The sequence below is a fragment of the Globicephala melas genome, chromosome 3 (assembly GCF_963455315.2).
Source record: "Globicephala melas chromosome 3, mGloMel1.2, whole genome shotgun sequence".
NCBI lineage: Eukaryota > Metazoa > Chordata > Mammalia > Artiodactyla > Delphinidae > Globicephala > Globicephala melas.
Window position 1 is genome coordinate 62,688,840 of NC_083316.1, and position 26,294 is coordinate 62,715,133.

A 26,294-nucleotide genomic window follows, 5' to 3' on the forward strand; every position below is an offset into this window, starting at 1 on the left:
ACATAATTTTAAATTACTTGAAATTCTTCAACCACCTTCCAAAATAATCCACAGTTAACATTTTGTTCTCATATACATTTAAAGGAAGAACATTAGATGTTTATAATGTTTTATCTGTGGGTAATGGAATTCTGGATACTTTTTTCTTTATACCTTTATACATATTCTAAAGTCTGTCAAGTCATCATGTATTATTTTTTATAATTAGAAAAATATTATACTTAACTATAAAATTATTTTTATCAGAATCTTTTTTGCACTATATGTAAAAGAAAGTAGAAACAGAAAGCATTTGAGAATCCAGTGACATGAGAGATTGCTTTTAAAACATTCTGAAATTACATTTTTATTGGTTTTAACAAGATTTACAACCTACTCAATGCAATAGAGTGGGCACGACAAAACAAATTTGTCTGAAAGCACTAGAGCCAGCACATGAATAGTCATGACATTCAGTGGCATGTCCCTTGTTGAAAAATATTTTTTATAATCTGTAATGGTGGATTCTTTACTAACAGGGTAAGCTGCATGTAGAATAAAATGAAAAGATTTTAAAAGTAGAGATTAAAATATTATAGATTAAAGATGATAAAGTATTTTAATTAAACTTCCTTTTGTTGTGTTAATACAAATTATAATCAAACATGGACTTAAAGAACATCAGCAAGTTTATACATATGGATATTAAGAATATGGAGTTTGGAATCAGACAGACTTTAACTTTGAGTCTTCTTGGCCTTGCCAGGTAGCCTGGATAAATTATTGAATATCTCTGAGCCTCAACTTTCCAGTCCCTAAAATGTGTATAATAATAATACCATGGACTTCCCTGGTGGCACAGTGGTTGAGAGTCCTCCTGCCGATGCAGGGGACACAGGTTCGTGCCCCGGTCCGGGAAGATCCCACATGCCGCGGAGCGGCTGGGCCCGTGAGCCATGGCCGCTGAGCCCGCGCGCCCGGAGCCTGTGCTCCGCAGCGGGAGAGGCCACAACAATGAGAGGCCCGCGAACCGCAAAAAAAAAAAAAAATACCTGAAGGGTTTGCTATAATAATTAAATGAAAAATAAAACACTGGTACATTGCAAATGCTTAGTAAATGCAACTTTTATGTATGAAAGGAAGCTGTCAGTTTTTTATTTCTTTTACTGGCATGAAAATTAATGGCATTCTTCCTACTCCTTCTGTAATCAGCTGTATAAGAGGAACTATATACATGGAAAAGCAACATTAGACTATGTAAGAATTGGAGAAGCTGACTTCAAAGTTGTTTCTAAAATGCATTCCTTTCCTTTAAAGTATACAAAACCTTTGAGAGTTTTACACAGAGGCATACCATACCAACTCTGTGATCTTATCAAGTGTAAAAGGAAACCAAATACAGAGAATCTAGCATAAAAATACAAAATCTTTTCTACTTTCCCCAGTGATCTCTGAATCCTTCTGAACTACTACATTGTAGTCTCTTCCATCCATGAACTGGTCTGCAGATTATCATTGACCCTGGATTTACCACATAGGTAACAGAGTAAACTCCCAGCCTTTAAAGAATGCCTTTCCTGGGCTTCCCTGGTGGTGCAGTGGTTGGGAGTCCACCTGCCGATGCAGGGGACGCGGGTTCGTGCCCCGGTCCGGGAAGATCCCGCATGCCGCGGAGCGGCTGGGCCCGTGAGCCATGGCCGCTGAGCCTGCGCGTCCGGAGCCTGTGCTCCGCAAGGGGAGAGGCCACAGCAGTGAGAGGCCAGCGTACCGCAAAAGAAAAAAAAAGAATGCCTTTCCTTGCACAAAGGCTCATGTCAAACTTCAAAGGCCTTTGGACATCTCAGTCAAAGTTGACCTCAAAGCTTACCGCATGAGTTAACTGAGCCCTTAAGAGTACATTAGTGTAGGGACTTCCCTGGCGGTCCAGTGGTTGAGACTGTGCTTCCGCTGCAGGAGGGGGATGGGTTCGATCCCTGGTTGGGGAACTAAGATCTCACATGCCAAGCAGTGCGGCCAAAAAAATAAAAATAAAAAGAGTACATTAGGGTACCTATTACAGTTTTTAGCTAAATGTCCACAAAACATTTTTCCTTAAGGGGAAAATCTTTCTTCATTGTTCTTCTGCCCTTCCCACTCCTACAAGAAGACTTCTCTGGAACAACAGAACATCCCACAGTTTGGAGCCAGAAAGAAAGTGGTCTACCTCTATCCTTCACCCAGCACCTACTCTGGAGTGACCACTGAGGCTTCAGCTACATGGAGAATTCCTCCAGTCCATGGCATTCCCTTAACTAACAGCATCTCCCTGGGACCCTCTCATCTAAAAAGGGGGTCAACACTCTTGAGCATGAAGTGTACAGGAATGAGAGCCGCTACCTTTCTGCCTACTTACCCAAACTCTCAGATTTTTCCTATCATTTCTCCCATTGCTCTCATAGGTACTTTCTACTTGGAGGAGCTTATTATCATCTATGAATCTGATATTGTCTTCCAGATTACCTCCACAAATTTTAAATAGGTTTGCCTCAGCACAGAGGTATCTCTGAAATCCTGCTGTTTATGCTTCTCTACATTAAGACATGTTCATATACTCTGTTTCCTCATTTTAAGCCAGGTCTCTATCCTTATTTTATTTTTAAAGTACTGCCAATCCACTGATGACCTCATCAAAATTTCTTATTAAATAGTAGGAAATGTCTTTGCATTTAAGGATTTGGTGAAAGTCTTATAAGTTTTGCCCACTAGTTTTCCCTTTGGCACAACAGTCTTTATTTTGCTAAAGACCTCATAATATTTCTATGTGAATTTCTCTTACAAGCTATGGTGCCTTTTCCCCAGTAGGTTGTTTTATACGTTTTTCAATGGTCCTACCAGTTAATTACAGATTCAGCTTGTTTATCCAGTATGGTGCAATACTCGCTGTCTGTAAGTTTCCACAGCTATGCCTGCAATTCTTCATTTAGATAGAATTCAGATAAGCAATCCATCAGTCCCCGGGAAAGTTTGCCAGCCGTTGCACCATTTAACACTTGATGTTCTTTAAAAACCTATGTAGATCAAGTTCTGTTGATTCATCTCTTTCTGGTGTGTTAACTAGTAACCAGGCACTTCTCAGTATTTATTCTTAAGAATAATATGACCTTGTATCTGTATAGTGCTTTATGCTTTTCAATTATTTTCCGCTTTTCCATGGGTCCAATAGTATTAATCTCTGTGAATCAAAAGATAAACTACGTTAAAAAAATAAAGCCTATTAATCAAAAAAACATAATTTAAAAGTGGGACTCAGGGTCATATTTCCTTAGTAAAGACAGAGGAGAAAAAAGAAAACCAATTCATTTACTGTTAGGACTGTCTGTTGTATTCCTTTCCACTCCAGTTGAGTAATTCCCCTCATTCTCTGCTTTACCTCTTCTGATTGACTTAAAGTTTCTTTTCTTGGTTTAGGGTTTCCTACAAAATGCTTCTCAAATTCTTATTGACCATCATCTATTACTAAATTATCAGTTGATTTTCAAAGAAAACTACTATACGATAGTTTTTATTTATTGGACATCTACTACCTGCCAAGCACTGTGCTGAACATTTTATATTTTTTTAGGCCCACAATAACTTTAATGGAGTGGGTATTCACCCCGCTTTATGGACGAGGAACCAGAAGCGCAGCAGGAATTTATTTGTTTCTTGCCTGAAGTCCAGCTGGAGTTAAACACAAATCTGCCTAATTCCAAACCTTTGCCCTCAACGCCTATACTCTTTTGCCATTTAATTGGAGCTAAATCAAGCATTTCTAGAACTGTGAGTGGCCAGATTAGGATGTTGACAATCTGCATTCTGGGCTGGTTCTGCCACAGGGCAGGGCAGGTGACTTGTGGGAACCTGTTTCTTTATGTGTTAAAAGTGTTGGCAGATTACAAGACCTTTAACGTTCTGTCCTTCTATTTATGTAAATATTCACTAACCCTATGTGGTCAATAGATAGGCACCAAATAAAAGGAAAAAATGTGAAAACGTTCTCCTCTTTTAAGTGGAAAGAGAACAGTCTGATAGTATTCATAACAATTCCTCCACACAGGAGGAACACGTGTGTTCTATTATTTTACTTCACAGCCCTACCTGCCCCAAAACCCCCACTGAGGCGCCCATTGAGCAGTACAGCCCCCACTTTGAATGTGATGGCACGTATATCTGCAAATGAATTTTATTCATTGCTATGAGTCATGGATATACATGTTCATTGCTTGACTTGAAACTGCAATAATTGAAAGTTTGAATGTAACAGAGTGCTTATTCCCTTATTCAGATTGTATTCGGAGTGATCTAGTGAAGAAAATTAACAGTCAGGGCTTAGATTTGGCTAAGTCAGACTTAGTTTTTCCCCAGATAATTTTTAGATTTCTAGGCTTCTCTTATTCTTTACATAATAATTCAGCCTTGGGACTTCCCTCGTGGTGCAGTGGTTAAGAATCCGCCTGCCAGTGCAGGGGACACGGGTTCGAGCCCTGGTCCAGGAAGATCCCACATGCCGCAGAGGAACTAAGCCCATGCGGCACAACTACTGAGCCTGCGCTCTAGAGCCTGCAAGCCACAACCACTGAAGCCCGTGAGCTCTAGGACCGGTGCTCCACAACAAGAGAAGCCACTGCAATGAGAAGCCCGTGCACTGCAACAAAGACCCAATGCAGCAAAAAAAAATTCAGCCTTTTTCTTGTTTCCGTTTATAGTAGAAACCTTCTATGGGGGTTACTTTGCATGCCTTCCCTCCTACCCCATCCCCAGTCCTGCCCAAGTCCTAGCCACACCAATCTTCCTCCACCCTTTTCTGCCCTGCTCTGTGCCTCAGAAGACTGAAATTTGCTGATTATATCTCCATGACTCTTTGTGAGCTGGAACACATAGGAGATCTGAGGGTGGAAAGTGGGGTATTTTTTGTTCCCCCCTGCTTTGGCACCCCAGCTCTTGGTCATCAATCTTCAACCACATTTTCTCTCAGATCACTCTTTTTTTCCAGCTCCAGCTCTCACTGGGTTCTGCTAACTCTATTTCCTTTCTTCGTTTCTTCATCCCCAGGGGGGAATTGGTTCTCTCTCTGTAGCTGGCTGCTGGGTGCCTCACCATACTTTATCTTATCCTTGTCTGTATATCTTTGAGTAGTCTTTTCATTAAAGTCTCTTCATTTGAACCACCTAGGGTGAATTTTGTTTCTTCCTTAGGACCCCAACTGATTTACCATCTCTTACCTAAAAGCCATTGAATTGGAACTTAAGCACTTCAATCTAAAGATGACATTGACTTCAGTCAATGAATACATATTGAACATCTTGAAATGCTCAGGATTATACTAAATGCTGTGAGAGGTACCAAAGTCATTGGTGACATGATTCTTGTCCTTGAGAAGTTTATAATCTAATTAGAAAGTCCATGGTCAATATATTAAAAAATGAACATGTAACACAGCACTTTAAATTTTATTTTATTTTTTGGCCATGCCATGCAGCTTGCGGGATCTTAGTTCCCTGACCAGGAATTGAACCTGGGCCCATGGCAGTGAAAGTGTTATGACCTAAACGCTGGACCGCCAGGGAATTCCCAGGACTTTAAATCTTTTTTTTAAAAAATAAATAAATTTATTTATGGCTGCGTTGGGTCTTCGTTGCCGCACGCAGGCTTTCTCTAGTTACGGTGAGCAGGGGCTACTCTTCATTGTGCTATGCGGGCTTCTCATTGCGGTGGCTTCTCTTGTTGCGGAGCATGGGCTCTAGGCGCATGGGCTTCCGTAGTTGTGGTTTGCAGGTTCTAGAGCGCAGGCTCAGTAGTTGTGGTGCACAGGCTTAGTTGCTCTATGGCATGTGGGATCCTCCCAGACCAGGGCTCGAACCCACGTCCCCTGCATTGGCAGGCAGATTCTTAATCGCGCCACCAGGGAAGTCCAGGATTTTAAATCTTAAATTAGGTAGTTCATAAGACTAGTCAGGAGACAGGAGATAAAATTATCATAGGAAATGCTCACCCTCCAGATATGCCATACTTCTTGTATTTTTAAATTTTCTGAATTGGAAACATTTTTTATTTATTACACATAAAATATATTATTCTGAATGAGAAAGTATTAGTGAAATTTTAACCATCTATGGAATACTGATGCTTGAAATATCCTGAGTAAGTGAAATGTGTCCAAAGGTACCTGCTGTAAAAACACCATGAGGGCCAAAAGGTCATTCTTGTGTACATAAGAGGAACTTGTTAGTCAAGTAAGAAGAATGGTAGGGCATTTGCCATTGATCAGTTTGAAACTCTCCACCATTCCCATACACTATGTGAGTAAGAAACTGATCAACTGCAGCTGACTCTGAACTTCAATGGGAGTCCTCTGATAGGTCCAGAGGTATGCACTAAAACCCAACCTTGCTCATCAGTATATCTCCCTACTAGGTTCAGAGAGAAGGCCCAGAGGTGGGAGAATGGGAAAGGCATACACTGTACTCTGGTGCCTAATACGATTATTGCAATCCAGTAAACAGGTTACTATTTTAAGAGTTTGAATGTCAAGAGTACAAACTTGATATTTCAGCCACAGGTTGGGAAGGGAAAGACAGAATGTGCAGAAAGGTGTTGAGTTTCTCTGCCTGTGTATAAACATCAGGAAAGGCTGTCATAACAGGAAAGGCTTTATCAGGACATGGGGATTTGTTTTCAAATTCAATTAGAATTCAATTAGGCAAGAGAGAAAAAGAACTTGTAGGAGAGAGAAAAAATATAAGGTTGGACAGAAAGATGGAAATGAACTAGGTATTACACATGGGACAATGAAAAAACCAGCTTGACTTTACAGTCAAGTATACTTTGAAAAGTATAAAGTAATATTGGACAGATGAAATAGGGACAGATCAACTTCCTGTAATGGTGCTGATGTGAAGAGAGCACCAGAATTTCTAAGTATTATCAGCAATGTGATTTTTAAAAATTTTTTATTGAATATAGTTGATTTACAATGTTGTGTTAGTTTCAGGTGTACAGCCAAGTGATTCAGCTATACATATATCCATTCTCTTTCAGATTCTTTTCCCATATAGGTTATTACAGAATATTGAGTAGAGTTCCCTGTGCTATATAGTAGGTCCTTGTTGATTATCTATTTTATATATAGTAGTATGTATATATTAATCCCAGTAGCCACTCTGTAGAATCAATGCTATCATATTCAACAAGCAGGGCTTGAAGTGGATACCATCTCATAAGATTCCAGATCTGGAAGCTGATTTTGTGGTCCTGTGCATGTTACAATAGATGTAGGAAGAGAGGAAGTTCAGAAGTGCATTCTCAGCTAAACTCAGGGTGGGGATAGATCCACTAATGAGGCAACATAAATTTGCAGCTACTGCAACAATAGTCATTCAAGATTGCTTCCTTTCCCAAAACTGGAGGCAACATAACAAAGATTTCCTTTCCCTGCACAGGAGCCTGCTTCCTACCAGGAGTGTGGGAAATCAGAGAAGGTTCACCATTTATTACTAGCCTACCATGATAGGCACTGGGTAAAGGAAGGGTCATAAAAATACAGAAATGATAATCGATGGAGAGAGTAGTTTCTAAGGTTTTAGCAAGCACTGTCCTCTTCGTGCTACATTCTACAGACTTTTGTTTTCTCCCATTACTCTCAGGTCTCCCAATTCCAAATGAGGTAAAGTGGCACTGAGATTCCTCCATCATTAACTACTGCTGCATAAATGTCTTTTAAATACTTGGTTCTGGAGTAGCAATTATTGGAGCATTTAGCTAATAAATGCCTGGTGAGTCTGATCTCTGGATATGACAATTAAAAAAAATTGCCTGAAAACTGGATAGTAAATTAGCAACACCAGTTATTGAAGTGTCACATAAGTGTTTTTTCACATTAAGGTACCAGTATGATATAACGCTCTTATCATGACAGTGGCCTTGACTCCTTGAGTTAGCAGAACAGACGACTTACACTCTATATAACTATTTTAGGCCGTGAAAAATTCCAAGTCAGCACCATTTTTTCCTATAAACCTGCACTGCACACATCACACTGATGTGAAGTCAGATAATTATATTAGTATATTATTAATGAGATAATTATATGAAGGTGCTTTGTAAACTGAGCCACCGAGTTAAATTTTTGAAATGTTATTTATTACAAGTTTGGTATGCTGGTAACAATAATCTGGAGTGCTAACAAGAATTAAATACATACATGAAAACAGTATTATGCCATTACCTATTTTTAATGCTTTAAAATAGTGTTCCAACTGTACACAGATATGTTTAAAAGGATATTCACTGCAACATTGGTATGGCAAACCAAACCAAACCAACCAATCAAACAAACAAACGAACAAAACCAACCTGGAAACAACCCATGTGCCCATAATTATGAAAATGAACTATGGTACATTTGTATAATGGGATGACATTTAGCCAAAGAAAAAAATGAAGTAGACTTTGTAAGTACTAACATGTAAAGATATCCAAGAGATATTAACGAGAAATACGATGTGCAAAATAGTATGTATTGTATGATTAGTATGTTTCAAGAGCTATATAATTGTCAAGGAATTATTGAAAAAAGGTCTCTCAGGACAGTAATACATGCTAGTAAACAGGAAAACATTCTTGTGGAATACTGCTACTCCTCTGTTAATAATGGCTCACCATATCACAAGAGCTTGACTTTCTACAATAATTTTGTAATGTTTGGACTTTTTTTTAATCCTCTTTTCATAAGCCTAAAAATTCAAGGCTTTTAAAAATGAATAAAACACCTGTGCTTAAACAAAACCTAAACACATTTATGAGCAGATATGATTGACTTTCAATCATGTATTGAAAGAAATATTGGAGGTTTGAATTGCTAAAGTCAAATAAAGTTTAGTTCAACTTGCTGAGACTGATTTGGAACTGTGGGCCTTGGAACAAATGCCTCAAAATATTGATCCCACTGCTCAAAGGCACCAGGCAATAAGTTCAAAATAAGGTTCAGAGTCTCTGTGGGGCTAAAACAACTTTTCCTGCTAACATAAGCTGAAACAATGATGAGTTTTATCCTCTTGGAAGATTTTTAGTTTTTATTTGTGACCAATAAATCAAAGGTCCACATGTCTGTTGAATGCGCTCTAAGCCCCAGAGAGAAATCAACAAAAATGGCTTGAATATAAGTTGAACAAAGTCAACTTGGACTTACACAGTAGGAAATACTAGTAATGACCAAAGTTAGCGTTGCTTTTTGCCATCAGGAGCAAAGCAGCAAGAGTGTAAACTGTTCGTGAAGGGAGATATTTAAAAGATTCAGCCATTTCAGAGATTAATGATTACTTTTCCTTCATTTGTCCATCCCCATACTAGTTAAAATGACTAGTTACTGGCTGAATATAGAGAAAACTATGATGTTATTAAAATGCACATGTTACAGGCTAGTTAGCAATATGCAAAACAAATCTTATGCAGACACACAAAATAATAAAATCTCAGTTTGTGAAGCTGGTGAGGTTGTAGGCCATTAAAATTTTTTCCCATCATGGTTTTAAAATTGGGCAAGCCACAAACTTAAACATACTTTTTATTGTTTTTTTATTTTATTTATTTATTTATTTGCAGTACGTGGGCCTCTCACTGTTGTGGCCTCTCCCGTTGCGGAGCACAGGCTCCGGATGCGCAGGCTCAGCGGCCATGGCTCACGGGCCCAGCCGCTCCGCGGCATGTGGGATCTTCCTGGACCGGGGCACGAACCCGTGTCCCCTGCATCGGCAGGTGGACTCTCAACCACTGCGCCACCAGGGAAGCCCCAAACATATTTTTTAAAAGGAAGATGATTTCACAAAAATTACAGCTTCCTTTTACACATCAAACGGTGCACATGAAGGAAAAAGTCATTCAGTACTATGTTTGCAAAAAGAGTTTGGTTCTAGATTGACACTTAGAAATCTTCAAGACTAGTTGTAAGTGTAGTATAAGAGAGGAAGTTGTTCTTTTGGTATCCTGTGATTCTCTAATTGTTTCAGCTTGTTCAACAGACTTTCATTATAGGCAAACATTCACAATATAAAAAGCCTTTTGGAATTTGGAAGTTAAGTTCCATAAATTCACGCTGTCCCCTTTGCATTATCGTATGAAAATATAGAATAAATATAGATGAATTAAATAATATCTCTTTTCTTTCTAAAAAAATAAAGATTGGGAATTCCCTGGTGGTCCAGTGGTTAGGACTCAGCACTCTCACTGCCAAGAGCCCGGGTTCATTCTCTGGTTGGGAACTAAAATCCCACAAGCCACATGGCATGGCCAAAAAAATAAAATTAAATGAAATTAAAAAAAGAAAAGAAAGCTCATATCCTCTAATAAATATTTACCACAAGTTTCTAAAAGCCCCTTAGGAAATCTGAGGTCCAAGATCCGTACGGCTTGTAATAAAAATATTATAAACACCAGTATGTTTATAATTTAAACATATGAAATCACAGTTAATTATCTTAAAATGGCATAAATAAATTCCAAATTTTAATTTAAAATATAATAAACTTAAGAAACCAGTCAGTAGATAGCATAAGTTTAAATTTTGCTTTAATTCAAGCTAAACTAATATGTTTAACAGCAGGAATTACATAAATTGGAGGGGTTTGAAAAGCTGAAAAGATTCACTGCTAGGTGAGTTACAACATAACATGTTAGAGCTATATTGGTTTTCAACTAACTTTAATCAAAGATTATGCAACATAATTACTTTGCTTTTATTCTTGTTAAAAAAACAGTGAAAATTTAAGCTGTAACATAAATGTATTTGCTTCTGTAAAAAAACAGTGAAAATTTAAGCTGTAACATAAATGTATTTGCTTCTACAAAGAGCTCTGTGCTCTTTGTTTCTTCAACTAAAATCTGGTGTTTGTATATTTGCTAAACATTTTATCCTGTGTACAATGACATTTCCTTCATAGAATAACAACAAGAAGTGACAGCGTGTAGAAAACAAAATTAAAAAGCAAGGATACATTTTCTAATTATAATACATAAGACACAATAGGGAAATAGTAAGAAAAAAATCAGATCACAATGATTTCATGTAACTCTTAAAAACTTTGAGTCCAAAAGATTTTAGAATAAATGGTAGATAAACATGAATAGCTACACAGTTATTAATGTTGGAAGAATGGATTACAAATATTCCATGATGGGAAGACTACAGTTCTCTAGAATGAATGCAGATAAGTTATTCCATATTTTTTCACACTCAGTATTTCAAATAAGAGAATTTTTTTATAAGAGTATCAGTGATGGACTTCCCTGGTGGCACAGTGGTTAGGAGTCTATCTGCCAGTGCAGGGTACACGGGTTCGATCCCTGGTCCGGGAGGATCCCACATCCCACAGAGCAACTAAGCCCGTGTGCCACAACTACTGAGCTCATGTGCTGCAACTACTGAAGCCCACACGCCTAGAGCCCAAGCTCCGCAACAAAAGAAGCACCGCAATGAGAAGACAGCGCACTGCAACGAAGAGTAGCCCCTGCTCACTGCAACTAGAGAAAGCCCGTGTGCAGCAATGAAGACCCAACACAGCCAAAAATAAATAAAATAAATCAATAAATTTATTTTAAAAATTGAAAAAAAGAGTATCAGTGATCATGTAACTCCAGAACTTTCTCTTATATTAAATCTGCCTGATCAGCTGAAAAAGACATTTCACATAAAAGAAATCTATTTGAATAAAAGCATTTTCCTCAGATACAGTTCAATGAACATTTGTTCTTTGTTGACTTTATTACACAAATTCAGACATGAAGAAAAATATAGATCCTGTCCAGTTGAGCAGGGGCCATAAATGAGATACACAAATAATTACAATGCAATGTGATGAGTGCAATTATAGATATGTGTATAGTTGTAGGAGTAGCAGAGGAGGAAGTAATGAACTCCTGGGTTTTGAGGGATGTATAGGAAGACAACATGAAGATAAAGGGTGGAAGGAGTATACTTCCTATCATCGGTCTCACTGTTTAGCCGCAAAATAAAACATATTATAATTCTATAATAATTTTTGCAAGGAACTAACAATAAATTAAAAGTTCTTAAAAGAGTGCAAATTGCCTTAGTATCAAAATCAATTATTGTAAATCATTTCGATTAAAAAAATAGACTTTTAAATCTACATATTCGGACTTCCCTAGTGGCGCAGTGGTTAAGAATCCGCCTGCCAATGCAGGGGACACGGGTTCAAGCCCTGGTCCGGGAAGATCCCAGAAGATCCCACATGCCGAGGAGCAACCTAGCCCGTGCACCACAACAACTGAGCCTGTGCTCTAGAGCCCGTGAGCCACAACTATGGAGCCCATGTGACACAACAAGAGAAGCCACCACGATGAGAAGCCCACACACCACAACGAAGAGTAGCCCGCACTCACCACAACTAGAGAAAGCCCGTGTGTAGCAACGAAGACCCAACGCAACCAAAAAAAAATACGTAAAATAAATAAAAAATTTTAAAAATCTACATTTTTGCAGTTCCATTGAAAAAACTGGTCGAAAATAAAAAGGCACCTCCTAACTTGTAGATGGGGGAAGAGGGAAATAAAGGCACAGACTCTGGTGCCAGACTGCCTAGGGTTGATCTCAGGCTCTGCTTCTTACTTGCTGTGTGATCTTGGACAAATTACTCAACCTCACTGTCCTTCAGTTTCGTAAAATAGGGTTGATAATTACTGTAGCTGATGATTGGTTCACAACCAACCTGCTATTCTATCTAAGGGGCTGAGTTTTCCTTGATAAATGTCCCAGGAAAGAACACCCAGCGCTGTCACCTTTGTCTCTGGCCAGTAATTCCAAATATGCTGAGTTGAATCCATTCTGCAGGAAACGTGATCAATGAGTCAGCAGGGAAGGGAACCCACCTCTTCTTCACTGGCTGAACAACTGCTGAAGGACTGTTTTATAAAGTCTCTTGGTCCTGGAGGGCAAGTTTCCCAACACAGGATGCAAACTTGAAGCTACTCTCATGTTGTTTTTCCCAGAAAGAAGGCAGATTAACCAAAGCAAACTAAAGTCAGCTAGCAGTGCACAAGCTTATGAAAATGAAACACTGTTATAAAGAAGCAAAACTCAGCTTTAGAATTCTGAAGAACTTACCTAGCAAGTAATAAAAGCAAAATGCCCAGTGAGATTCACTGGGGAACTCCACATCATCACGTCCAGCTGCCCAGTCGCTGATCTTGAAGCATGAATAATGGAGGATTCAGTGACACAGTCAGATTCCACTACTTTCCATGCACACAATTTAATATATACCACCAATATTCCCATAAACGTGGTAGAGCATCTGTGAATCACCGACAGTCACTTGCAGGTATAAGCACACTGGTAGCTCCTCTCCTGCTTCTTGAATCCTGTTTTCAGAATGAGAATACTAGCTAAGATTAATTGAGTACTTAATATGTGATATTTATTGTGCTAAAAACTTTTTCCATATTGCTTCATTTAATATTCAGTCCAATGTGGTAAGTACTATTATCATGCCTATTTTACAGAGAAGGAAACTAAGCCACAAACTTGTGCCAAGGCCATATCATTTTTAAAAGGAGGATCTGGGGTTCATACCAACTCCAAAGCACATAGCTTTTGCCCTCTACCGCAATCTTCTCCAGACTCTGGAAGGAAAGAAAGGTTTTTCTGTCGTGGAGGAGGGGCAAGATATGAATAAATTTAAAAGCAAACACAATTGGTCTTAGGCAAACTTGTAAATAAGATGCAGCTCTCTTTGGTGCCTGTCCACTTCCATTTCTGAACCTTTCTCCTACACTGTTATGTTTCTTCTGTGATTTGGATTACAAATTTAATACTACTGATTCTGTTATAAAATTTGGTATTGCAAACTAAAATTTCATTATCTAATCATGGTCACGGTTCTCTATCCCCTAATTTCCCATAGGTATTATGCCAGATCAATTTCCTCACTGTCCTACCCTCCTGTCCTTTGTAACAGACCCTGATGCTGGTTAGCAGAGAAAGGAAACCCTTCTGCTGCCCTGAATGGGCCCTAACACCAGTCCCTTCTTTGCTTTTTCACTGCTCAGCAGTGGCCTTCTTGGATCATCTCCAAAATCTCTTGAGAACATAACACTGATGCTGTGAGAGCTTCTGTGACAAAGGTATCAGGCTTTAGGCTTGTTCCTGATTACTGACATGTAAATTTGAATGGATGAATTACCTAAAATTCTGGCCCCTAAAAGCTTTAAGTTATGGTGACAACCTACATGGTCTTGAATTCATATCTACACACAGCTTCTTAGGAACAGAATTCTTGGGCAAAATGACTGCGGTGTATTCTGGTTTTCAAACCAACATGTTTGATTGTCACATAACATGAGAACTTAAAGATCACTCAGTCCTAATGCTTTTAGAGATGAGGAAATGAAAATCCTGGAAGCTAAGAACTATCCCAAAGTCACACAACTTACTGATGCTTGTACAAAATTAGAAACCAGGTCTCCTTATCATAGCTCTTCTAGTAAACAAACAGTAAGACCAAAGGCAGTATGCTGTGGAAGGACCACTTGCCTAGGAATAACGAGAGCTAGGTTTAGTGCCTGATTCTTCCACTATGTGACTTTAAACTCTTAACCTCTCTGGACCAATTTCTTCAATTATAAACTGATGGATTTGGCCTAGAATTGTCCAATAATTTGGTCATTAGCTATAGATGTGGCTATTGAGCATAAGTTCAAATTAAGATGGTCTGTAAGTATAAAATATTTTTATGATTTCAAAGACTTAGTACTATAAAAATGTAAAATATCTCATTATATCATTTTGATATTAATTACATGTTGAAATGATAACATTTTTGGTATTTGGGGTTAAATAAAACATATTACTAAAATTATTTTTATCTGTTTCTTTTCCTTTTTTAAATGTAGCTACTTGGAAATTTTAAATTACCTATATGGTTTGCATTATCTTTTTACTTGGCACACTGCAATAGGAGATCTCTCAGGTGTTTTTTAGATCAGGAGTCAGCAAACTTTTTTTTTTGGTGGAAGTCCCGATAGTAAACATTTTAGGCTCTGGGGACCATATGGTCTCTTTTGCAACTGCTCAAGTCCACCCTTGCAGCACTAAAGCAACCACAGACAATACGTATGAGCTTGGCTATGTTTCAATAAAACTTTATACGTACATACAAATGGGTATATTTATACAATACATACACCAAAAGATGTGGCTGTTTTTCAATAAAACTACAATTACAAAAACAGGCGATGGGCCAGATGTGGTCCACAGGCTCGCTATAGTTTGCCATCCGCAGTCTATGAGTCTATTCAGTCTTTCTTCCACTCAACATTTCCCAAGAAGCTAGTCGGTATTTTAAAATATGGAAGATAAAGATCCAGCCTCTGCCTCAAGTCTAGAGGGGCAGCCAGGAGCATAAACACATAAGCCGTCATGATACAGTGTGAACAACACTATAATCAAGGTGGTTAGACAAGGCTTCTCAGGGAAGCAACAATTGAGTTAGGGGCCTGAAGAATGAGGAAGGGAGTTTCTAGATTAAACAAGCAAACAAACAAACAGGTATATCTAGGGAAACGTGATAATGTAAGGAGAAGTGTGTGGGGCAGGGGTGGGAGAGGTGCTGGTGGTGGTGGAGGGGAGTGAGGTGGGAAAAAGGCCACGGCCCAGATGATGAAGTGCCTTCTATACCACACTGAGAGCATACTAAGACACTGTGATAGTACATATTCAACGGGAACCCTGAGCGCCAAAGTTTTCCACCGTGGGGGCCAGCCCTGAGTGGAGCACCAGACATGGAGGGCAGCCAGGCTGGCAGGGCGTGGAGAGGCCCTGGAGAACCACAGAAGCAGCTGCAGAAGTGATGAGTGGGCAATCTACAGGTAATTAGATCAGTGTGTTTTGCCTCAGAGAGCTGAAAACCTGGCTCACCTCTGGCCACCAGTAGGGCCAAACAACCTTACCAGGTACTGTTGGCAGGCCTGAGGCAGAAGCAGAAATAATGGGGACAAGAAGTAAAGGAAAGGGAGGAAAGTAGTGGAAAGAAAAAGCAAGTGAGGGTGAGAGCTGAGGTCTCTATGGAGGTAATAAATCGCTAATGACCTTAGGAGACCCTCAGAGGTGCTGGGTAGGAGGCTGCTAGGGACTGATAGGCTAGGTGCACTGGTTCTTGGCCCAGACTGTGCATTAGAATCTCTTGTATAATTGGAGTTAAATACATATATTTACCCACCAGAGATCCTGATTTAATTGGAATCAGGGGCCCATGCATCAGTAATTTTAAAAGACGATTCCGGTCACAGCCAAGGTTAAGACCCACTGGTTTGGCTGACTGGAAGCTGAACTGATGCCGTGTGACTATTAGGCCAGTAAGAACGATGCTCAAGAGAGTCCAGGCAAAGCAAGACAGAGAATCTAAACCCATTTTCATTTGTGGGAAAACAATGACAATTGCATGCCATACTAATCCCCAAATATTTATAGTTGGTTAGTACTGTTATTTGAAGTGTATGCATATAAGCTTCTTCTGCATTAGTCTGAAATAACTAAAATCAGGTGGCTTCGCCAGAGGCTTCTGGTTCCAGATATTCTAGAGTACTGCACTCTCTAGTCACAGGATCTTCAACTCTTAGAGACAGGTCTTCTGATGCCCAAGATTTCTATTCACTTCAGAAAGTGGAATGCTGCTATAAAGCGATCAATTAAAGCAGCTGCACACAACCAGCAAACCATGAACTCTGGTTTAGGATTTTTTTTTTTTCCTGGCAGATGATAGAGCCACATAAAAATACTTAATCAAGGGTGTATAAGTTCAGAAGCAATTAAAAATAGTATTTCACCTTTTTATAGTGGGAGGATTATAAATGGATATATCTTTGCTTTTAAAGTTAAGAAGAGAAAACATGAAACTGTTTCAAAAGACTCAGCCTACCTGGCCGTTTTATTTACTATTGCAACTCCCACCCCCTACCCCCCTACCTTCCTTTATTTTTTCTACCGCACTTCACGTTTTAAGATAGTACATAATTGTTAGCTACTTTGTTTTTCTCCCCTATCATCAGTAGGAGGTAAACTCCAAGAGGGCAAGGATTGTTGTCTGTTTTATTCAGCTGTATTCCCAGTACCCAGCCCAGTAGGGGCTCACTAAATGTTTGTTGAAAAATCAAATTAATTGTTTAAAAACTCTGGTTATTTTAACATATTGAAAACTGTTTTAGAATAAGAGAGGGAAGGTCTGATACCACTTTAAGAGTGAGTTTCTATAAGAAGCTAGTTTTAAAAGAGAATTTGGAATTGTGCTAAAGCTGTTTGAAACAAGTTAATAATACATAGATGGCAAGTGAAGGTAAAAAAATCAATTACGAGGCTGAGAGAAATCGGATGAAGTTAGTCAATAGTTGTAGAATTGGCTGTTGACAAAGGGAATCCTAGGATTTTCATTCAGGTCTGGATTATGCTAAACATTGTTTCTCTCTCTCTCTCTTGCTATGAGGCTCAAAAGATGAGGTCAAAGACAGAAACAGGGGTGCTTCCCTGGTAGCGCAGTGGTTGAGAGTCCGCCTGCCTGCCGATGCGGGGGACACGGGTTCGTGCCCCGGTCCGGGAGGATCCCACATGCCGCGGAGCGGCTGGGCCCGTGAGCCATGGCCACTGAGCCTGCGCATCCGGAGCCTGTGCTCCGCAGCGGGAGAGGCCACAGCAGTGAGAGGCCCGCGTACCGCAAAAAAAAAAAAAAAAAAAGAAACAGGGAGAATAAGAGAAATTAAATGAATGTTTTCTTTCTATACATTGTAAGCAAATAGTTACGGATCCACTTAGGGTTTAAAAGCAGGGTGGAAACTGCCTGTGATAATTTATGAAAAGTAGCTCTGCAGTCTACAGTTCTGGAACCAGGACATCCCTGCAGACTTCTGATTCTAAAAGATTTATGGCAAATTTAATCTGCATGGGCCTAAGTGAACCTCGGTTAGTTTAAGCAGTGGACTGTAGAGCAGGGTACTTAGCTATAATTATGTTAAAGGTTAATAAGAAAGGTTCTTGCCTGTAGAAGGATGTTAGGTTTCCTTGACATTTTTACACATTGGGATCTCTTTCTAATAAAAAAACATTCTTGTCTATTGTCATTATGAATTTTACATAATGCATCATGCATTTCAGTAACTAAGTTTTGAGTGAAAAGGCGTCTCTTAGTGGCAGTTATTCACTCCTGTAAAAAGTCTTCCAATTTAGGCCCTTGGCTGGGTCCTTACTTCTCACCTGTTGATGGCTGCTACCAAGTGGTAATCCAGTCCTGAGGTACTCATCTCCAATCCCAGCCCAATGAAGTGATGGCACCGGCAGAAAACATTGCCTTTAGTTCTGTTTTACATAAGTTGAGAGAAACAACAGACTCGGAGTCCGTGGGAAGAGGGAGGACAACAAGACAAAGAGGTGAGAGAGAGAGAGAAAGAGATGAACAGCAAAGAGATAGAGATGATGCTATCAAGAGGCAGCGAGAATATTATGCCACATAAACTTTTGTGCACACACAAACACACCTGTGCACATGCACATAGTGATCCCAGAGAGACAGGTAGACTCACAAAGAAAGATGCACTTTAATGGAGTTCAGGGCTTGGTCCTAAAGGCTTCTAAAGTCGTTTCTTTTTTCCCCAACTATAGATATAAATGGGAATAACAACATCTAGTAATTGCAAAGTGAGCTGATACAGTTAAATCAAGAGTAAAAAGTTACCCATCCTCTCTCGGGCTACACGCTTCAGGCGTTAAAAAACATTACAAACCCTTCCAGTATTACACATACTTAGGATATGTAAGAATGTATTCAGATATCATGGTGGCCTTGAATGGATCAAAGAAGATCAAAAGAATGCTTTTAAAACCATATATGAGATATTTAAGATGTGAAGGAAAATAAAGTAAGGGAATATGAGTAATAAAGAGAAGATTCAAACTAAAATTGCACCAAAGTCTCTGTGCCTGCACACACCTCCTTTTAGGAACTCTGTCCTGATCAATTTTGGGTGACCAGGTGACCACATTTTCTACCACATGACCCTGCCTCTCTCCACTGCCAACCACACATGATGGTGCTGAAAAGTGGCATCTGGTCTAGGGATAGCCAGTTTAGGGTCTTGTCTGTGGCCAGTAGAATGTAAACTCTGGCAGCAGACATTTTTATTCGTCTCTTCCACTACCTTTACCCCAGCACCTAAAAGAGTGCCTTGCATATATCAGGTGTTCCATAAATATTTAATGAATGAATGAATGAATGTGGCTTGGCCCAAGGAGATGAGCTGTGTCAATTCGAGTCCTCTCTTGTGGATGTGAAATTTGAGAAAACAGAGGAAGTGTGGGGCAAAGGGTGAAAGGATGTAGGGGACTTGAACTGTAGCCAAAATTCAGGGGCAAGCTATTAGGAAATTGAAAACAGATGGAGCTGGGAAAGAAGGGCTAGAGAACATACATAGAATGATGTGAAGATGTGACAAGAGAGGGAGAAACTGCTCTGTACTCACCACATTTCCCTTGAGGCCTCCCCTAGGATGCCCACAATATCCCTGCAGAGTCTTAAAAACAACCCCACCCTCACCCATTCCCTTGAGTTAGCTTGAATAATTCTCTGTTCCTTCTAATTATAAATACCCTAACTTAAGCAAGAATGTTGTATTTGATACAGCAATGCTGTCCCAAGATAAGGTTGTTACAACTTTTGATACTTACATGAGAGTGAAGGTAGGAGGCCAAACTGGTATACAGAAATGATTTAAACTTGTAAAAATAGAAAAATAAGATGTATAAAATGAAATCAGTCCAGGGCTAAGCATACTAGAAAATAGACATTCATGCAACAAAAAAAGTTAAATGTTTGCTAGGTGCAGGCCTTGTGCAACATGAAAAGACATGATCCACCCTTGTTAAGAATCCACATTCTGAAAGAGGGACAACAATCCAGTTAAAACTCTGAAGAGGGCGTCCCTGGTGGCGCAGTGGTTGAGAGTCCGCCTGCCGATGCAGGGGACACGGGTTCGTGCCCCAGTCCGGGAAGATCCCACATGCCACGGAGCGGTTGGGCCCGTGAGCCATGGCCACTGAGCCTGCGCGTCTGGAGCTTGTGCTCCGCAACGGGAGAGGCCACAGCAGTGAGAGGCCCGCGTACCACAAAAAAAAAACAAAAAAAAAAAACAAAAAAAAAAAACTCTGAAGATCTCAACATAGTGCAAAGGGAGCATGTGAAAGGGAGAGAGTTTGAACTAAGGTGTGAAGAGTAAGTAGAATTTTGCCAGCAATCAGTGAGAAGATTCCACAGAAAAATTGTACTAGAGTTGCTGAGTGGGAGGAGGAGGACGTTTTAGGCAGGAGAAATAAATGTGCAAGTGCATGCAGACAGGAAAAAGAGACAATTATGGAATTATGAGTCTGTGAAGTACAAGAAAGGACGAGCAGAAGATGCAGGGAACAGGTAGGCAGGGCTAGATGGTGAAGGAACTGAGATTTTATTCTGCAGGGCATTAGGAGCCAGAAAGAATACCGATCACTAGAAGGGTGTGCCTATAGGCTCCGGACGCACAGGCTCAGCGGCCATGGCTCACGGGCCCAGCCGCTCTGCGGCATGTGAGATCTTCCCGGACCGGGACACGAACCCGTGTCCCCTGCATCGGCAGGCGGACTTCAACCACTACGCCACCAGGGAAGCCCGGTGTGCCCATATTTTCAGGTGAGAAATTTCACCCTGGTGGTGGATTGGTTTGACTGGAGCTGGGGGAGAGTCCGGGGCGGGGTTTAGGGAGAGGTGGGCCCGTGAATAGAAAGGTCCTAGTGGAATCCAGGGCGGAAGAGGTGGGAATATAGAGGAAGAGCTGGAGTTTTGAGGGTAAAATCATCAAGACTTGATAAAGACAAGATGGGTAAGTTTGTATAGACAAAAAATAATAATAAATAAAGATATGAAAAACAGTCATTAACATTTGGAAATAATTTTGCAGTCGCTAAAGAGAATTTACACACTCTTAATCATCAGAACGGCACTGGGACAGAGCTACTGCTGTTATCAAAACCTCCATTTTATAGAACAGAGTAAATCTCAGAGAGCTCAAGGGGCTTGCCCAAGGTCACTTATACTTTAAGAGGCAGAGCCAGAGCTACAACTTAGTTTCCCTGATTTGAAGCTCATTTTTCCCCCCTCAATTGGGCTGTCTCTATGAGTCAGGTGAACAGATAAGAGAGCATAGGAAAAGATTTCCCAAGGCAGCGCCACTGTTGAAAAGACAACAACAGAAAGACAAAGCTAAACTTCTGTCAAAGTATTTTTATATAATTAAACTTATTTTTCATTTATTCATTAAAATGCTGAAAGAACAAAAAACATTCAGGACTCAGAACTTGATTCTTTTCTTTTATGTATCGATTTGGTGTTTAAATTCAAAGGTAAGAGTCTTTGTTTTTCTAATTTTCCTCTCTTTGAAGAAAAATGACATTTTATAGTTTTGTGAGCAGGGCTATTTCTCATGTTGGGATTTTATACTCTATTTCAAAAATGACAGGTACATAGTGCCCTTGTAGCCAGTTTCTGATGATACTGACCTGAGTCTTTACATAACACTGCTCTATAAGGAATATGATATTCTTTACCAACATTCGACTCACTAATCTTTATGATGTCCCTGTCATTTCAACAAGCATCAGGAATTTTATTCCCTCCTTGCAAATAGAGAAACTCATTCTTAAAGTGGTTAAGCAAGTCTGTTCCCAAGAGCTTTACAAAGTAGATCAATGCCATTCTCTTTTACTTTCAATCCACTAGACAACTCAGGCTCCAGCTGAAAAAATAGTGTTGTTGTTGGTTTTTTTCAGATGAAGATTCACACTCATTTAACCTGTATTGAATGCCTACTATGGGCAGGGTACTATGTAATTTATTTTCTTTAATCCTCAGGAACTCTCCAATCTTTTATCTACAGTACTTAAATAATAATTAATGGCATTAACTTAGTAGAAGGGAAATGTATTAATTAATTTCTTTTTACATCTTGGGCGAAGAAGGCAGAACTTTTTTTTCTCATTTTGTATTTAAAGTTATTAAAATAAATACAAAAATTATAAGTGTGCAACTCAAGGACATTATTGTTAAAACCAAATATTAATTCTTGTCAATGAAAAAAACCTTTTATTTAAGTGTGTGTTTTAAAAAAATTTAATAACTTCACAAAAAGCTTCCTTTCATTTTCATGCCTTTTAATTATAATGCCTAAAATACACTGTACAAGGAAGTTTTTGAGAGACAATAACCACCATTTTAAACCGGTTTCTCCAGTTGCAAGGCAAGAGGACACCACTAGGGGGCGAGCAAAGCTGTCGTTTCCAAAAGAACTTAAAATCACTGAATTAGAATTAGAGCCGGAAGTGACCCAAAGGTCATTGAATCTAAACTTCATATTTTATGGACATGAAAACGGAGAATCAGTGATATTACCTGATTTGCTCAAAAACCACACAGCCATCTATAGATAGAAGCAGCTTAGAAGTCAAGCTTTCTTGTTGCTATCCAGCCCATATTTCTCCCCATAGCAGTCAGTTCTTCGTTCTGAAATCACTTGGCAAACCTTTACCATCAATTGATAACCCCCTTCATTAAGACTTCCATACTCCTCGCTCTTGTCTCCTATCAGGAAAAACCTGGGGACTTGAGTTAAGTTTCTTGGAATTTCTTTCTGTGAGATTGGTGATATTTAGTAATGTTCTGAAGCCAGAGCTAGTAAGCAAAGCATGAGCTCTCCGATTTTGTCACTCTTCAGCAAGGAGATTATCATCATCATCATCATCATTGTCATCAAACACATGTTCTGTGAATACTGTGGTTTGACATTTATTTCTTAATCTATTTTGATGGATACTAAAACTCTCCACTTCTAGGTTTATATTCTAAAGAAACTTGTGCACATGTACATGGGAGATGTGAATTTAAAAAACTCACAGCAGCATTGTTCATAAAAAGACAAAAAAAAAAAAAAAAAAAAAAGGGAAACAGCCCAAACACCCATCAGTAGTAGAACTGATAACTAAATTGTGGTTCACTCATAACAAAGGAATACCAGAGTAGCAAAACTGAATGAAATACAACTTTGTGTATCAATAGATGATAAAACTCAAAAATATATTGAACAGAAAAGCAAATCATACAAGCCTATATATGTATGATTTCATTTACATCAATTGTAAAAGAAGGCAAAATTAGACAATATATTGCTTAAGGATACACGTATATGATAAAACAATTAATAGAACCATGGAGTGATTAACAAAGTTTCAACATATGGTTAATTATGGTGGACAGGGAAAGGAGCATCACCAGGGAGAGGTAGAAAGGAAACTTCTAAGGTACTGGTTATGTTCTATTTCTTAAGACGGATAGTAGGTACATAGCTCTTCTTTTATTATTCTTCTTTAAACAGCACATATACACATATACACTATTGTGAAGGTATGATATATTTTACACTAAGAAAGTTTAAACAGTAACAAGCTAATATTTTTTAATTAACTTGGAAATTCTATATTGCAGTTACAAAGATACACCTTAAAAACTGTTTTCTTTTTTATTTAGAATTAAAGCTTGGTTTTAGCTTAAATCTCAGAACATATTGAGAATTAAACATAGTACAAAATATTGCAATAAGGACCATGTTTTAAGAAATACACTTATACTAAGGGTGGGAAGGCTAAAAATGGCTAGGTCTGATGTTGTTGGAAATAGCTGTATGTATACTGGGCCAACACATTTGAAAAACCAAACGTTCTCTTTTCATTGATGTTTCAGGAATTATGACATCATATCTAGTGAGTGTTACATTGAAAACCAAATCAACCTAGTAATATTTTCCTCATGTTTTAGATGTGATATTATAAAAGCTTAAGTTGTCAAAGCGAACAGCAGATATAATCTATTATTCAATTTAATACATCCTCAGCCATTTGGGTAACAGAAATTTGTTCTTCCTGAAATTAACATGGCCTTAAAATAAACAACTCTGCATGTGTGTATCTTAGAAACTTTATAAGGAAATCATTTTCTATTACCATGTGTGTATTTATTGTTGTAGGTTATTGTATTATATGAATCTAGTTATATCATTAAGCTCTGCAAAAGTAAAGACCTCTTGGCTGAAGGGTGGAGCAATTCTCTATGTCAATTGCCAGAGGAAGAGGTAAGACCCTAGACAGGAAATGGGAACTGAGAGAGCAGGCTCTAGGTCTGGGGTAACAGCCAGGGAACTGGATCTCTCTTCCTCTTTCTAGACTTTAAACATTCTAGATGCCCAGTCAAGGCCTCCACACCCACATCATACATGTGTACAAAGTGGAAAAGGCACCCCCTCCCCAAGTCTTCCTCAAGGCATTCTAGTTTCAATGATTATAGAAAGTATCACAATGTACTGACTATGTAACAAGATACTTAGCTGCCATTCACCAGAAAATTATTTTGGTAAACATAGAAATCTGTGATGTCTACAATGCGAATGGTGCCTTCTAAGATGTGATATCTTTGTGCAGTGCCCAACCTGCCTAACTGTATGTTAGTTCTGTGTCTGGGATTGTACACCTATGTGGTGGGTACCCGTGTATGGTATTTACCATGATGAGGAAGATTGGAAGCTAGGAGGAATCCAAGCAAAATTTCTTTTCCTAAGGCCTCATGTGGAATGGGGAGATAGCTGTGAGAAAGCAGAGTCCACCTTGGATATACTTTATTTTTATTTATTCTTTTTTTAAACTATCCCCTAGATTTTAGTCGATTCTTTTTTCACAACCCAGCCTGGTCTCGGTGTGTTCAAAGAGGAGCAGCTCCTTATCATCCAGGTAGGATGGTGGCAAGATGATCCACCGGGAGGGGAACTTTACGGGAGAGAGTAGGGGTCCAGCTGCTCTTTTTCACCAGGAAACTTCAGACTTGGATATTCTGGATTTTATTTCCTTACAGATGATCCCTTGAATTTTGTTGTGAGGAACTAAGGATCTGTGAGTTTTGAAAAGGCAAATACAGGGCAGAGTTCAGATACTTCAGATTTTAATACTAATAGCTAATAATAGCTAACACTTATTAAGCACTAATTATGAGCTATGCTAAAATGTTTTACACACTGACATATTTTCATCTTTGCAGCTATCGTATGAAGTGGGTTTACTAATATAGGAAATCGAGGCTTAGAGAATTTAAATAACTTTTCCCAAAAGACACAGGAAGTATCTGGTAGATAGCTGAACTGATCTAATACAGGTCTGCCGATCTGATTGTAGAACCCAATTCACCATTGTACAATCTAGAATAGTCCTTAAAGATTTAACACTTTCATAAATAGACTGAGTCTTGAGTCAGATTTATGGGAAGCCCCTCACTCCCAGAAAGGGCCCTGGCAATGTGCACACACGGTCCCATGATTTTGTAAAACTTAAAGGCCTAATTTTTTATATTCATTTTCTTAGAGTAGCCTCCCAAATTGTGCAACTACTGAAGCCCACATGCTGCAACTACTGAAGCCCGCGCACCTAGAGCCCGTGCTCCACAACAAGAGAAGCCACCGCAATGAGAGGCCCGCACACCGCAACAAAGAGTAGCCCCGGCTCGCCGCAACTATAGAAAGCCCACGCGCAGCAACTAAGACCCAATGCAGCCAAATAAATAAATAGATAAACAAATAAGATATTTTAAAATTTACATGAAAATTGAGAAAATGTGAATACTGACTCAGCATTTGGTGGTATTAAGAACTTTTTTAAAAAATTTATTTATTTTTGGCTGCGTTGGGTCTTAGTTGCTGCGCGTGGGCTTTCTATAGTTGCGGCGAGCCGGGGCTACTCTTTGTTGCGGTGTGCGGGCCTCTCATTGCGGTGGCTTCTCTTGTTGTGGAGCACGGGCTCTAGGTGCGCGGGCTTCAGTAGTTGCAGTATTAGGGCTCAGTAGCTGTGGCTCGCAGGCTCTAGAGCACAGGCTCAGTAGTTGTGGTGCACGGGCTTAGTTGCTCCTTGGCGTGTGGGATCTTCCCAGACCAGGGCTCGAACCCATGTCCCCTGCATTGGCAGGCAGATTCTCGGCCACTGCATCACCAGGGAAGCCCAAGAACTTTTTTGTTAATTTTTAAGTGTAATAATTGTGATTGTGTTTTTTATAAAAAATCTGTATCTTCTTGAGATATATAATGAAATATTTACAGATAAATGATATAATATCTGGGATTTGCTTCAAAATAGTTCTGGGGTAGAAGGCCAGGGATGCTGGTGGCTGTGGGCATAGATAAGACAGAAC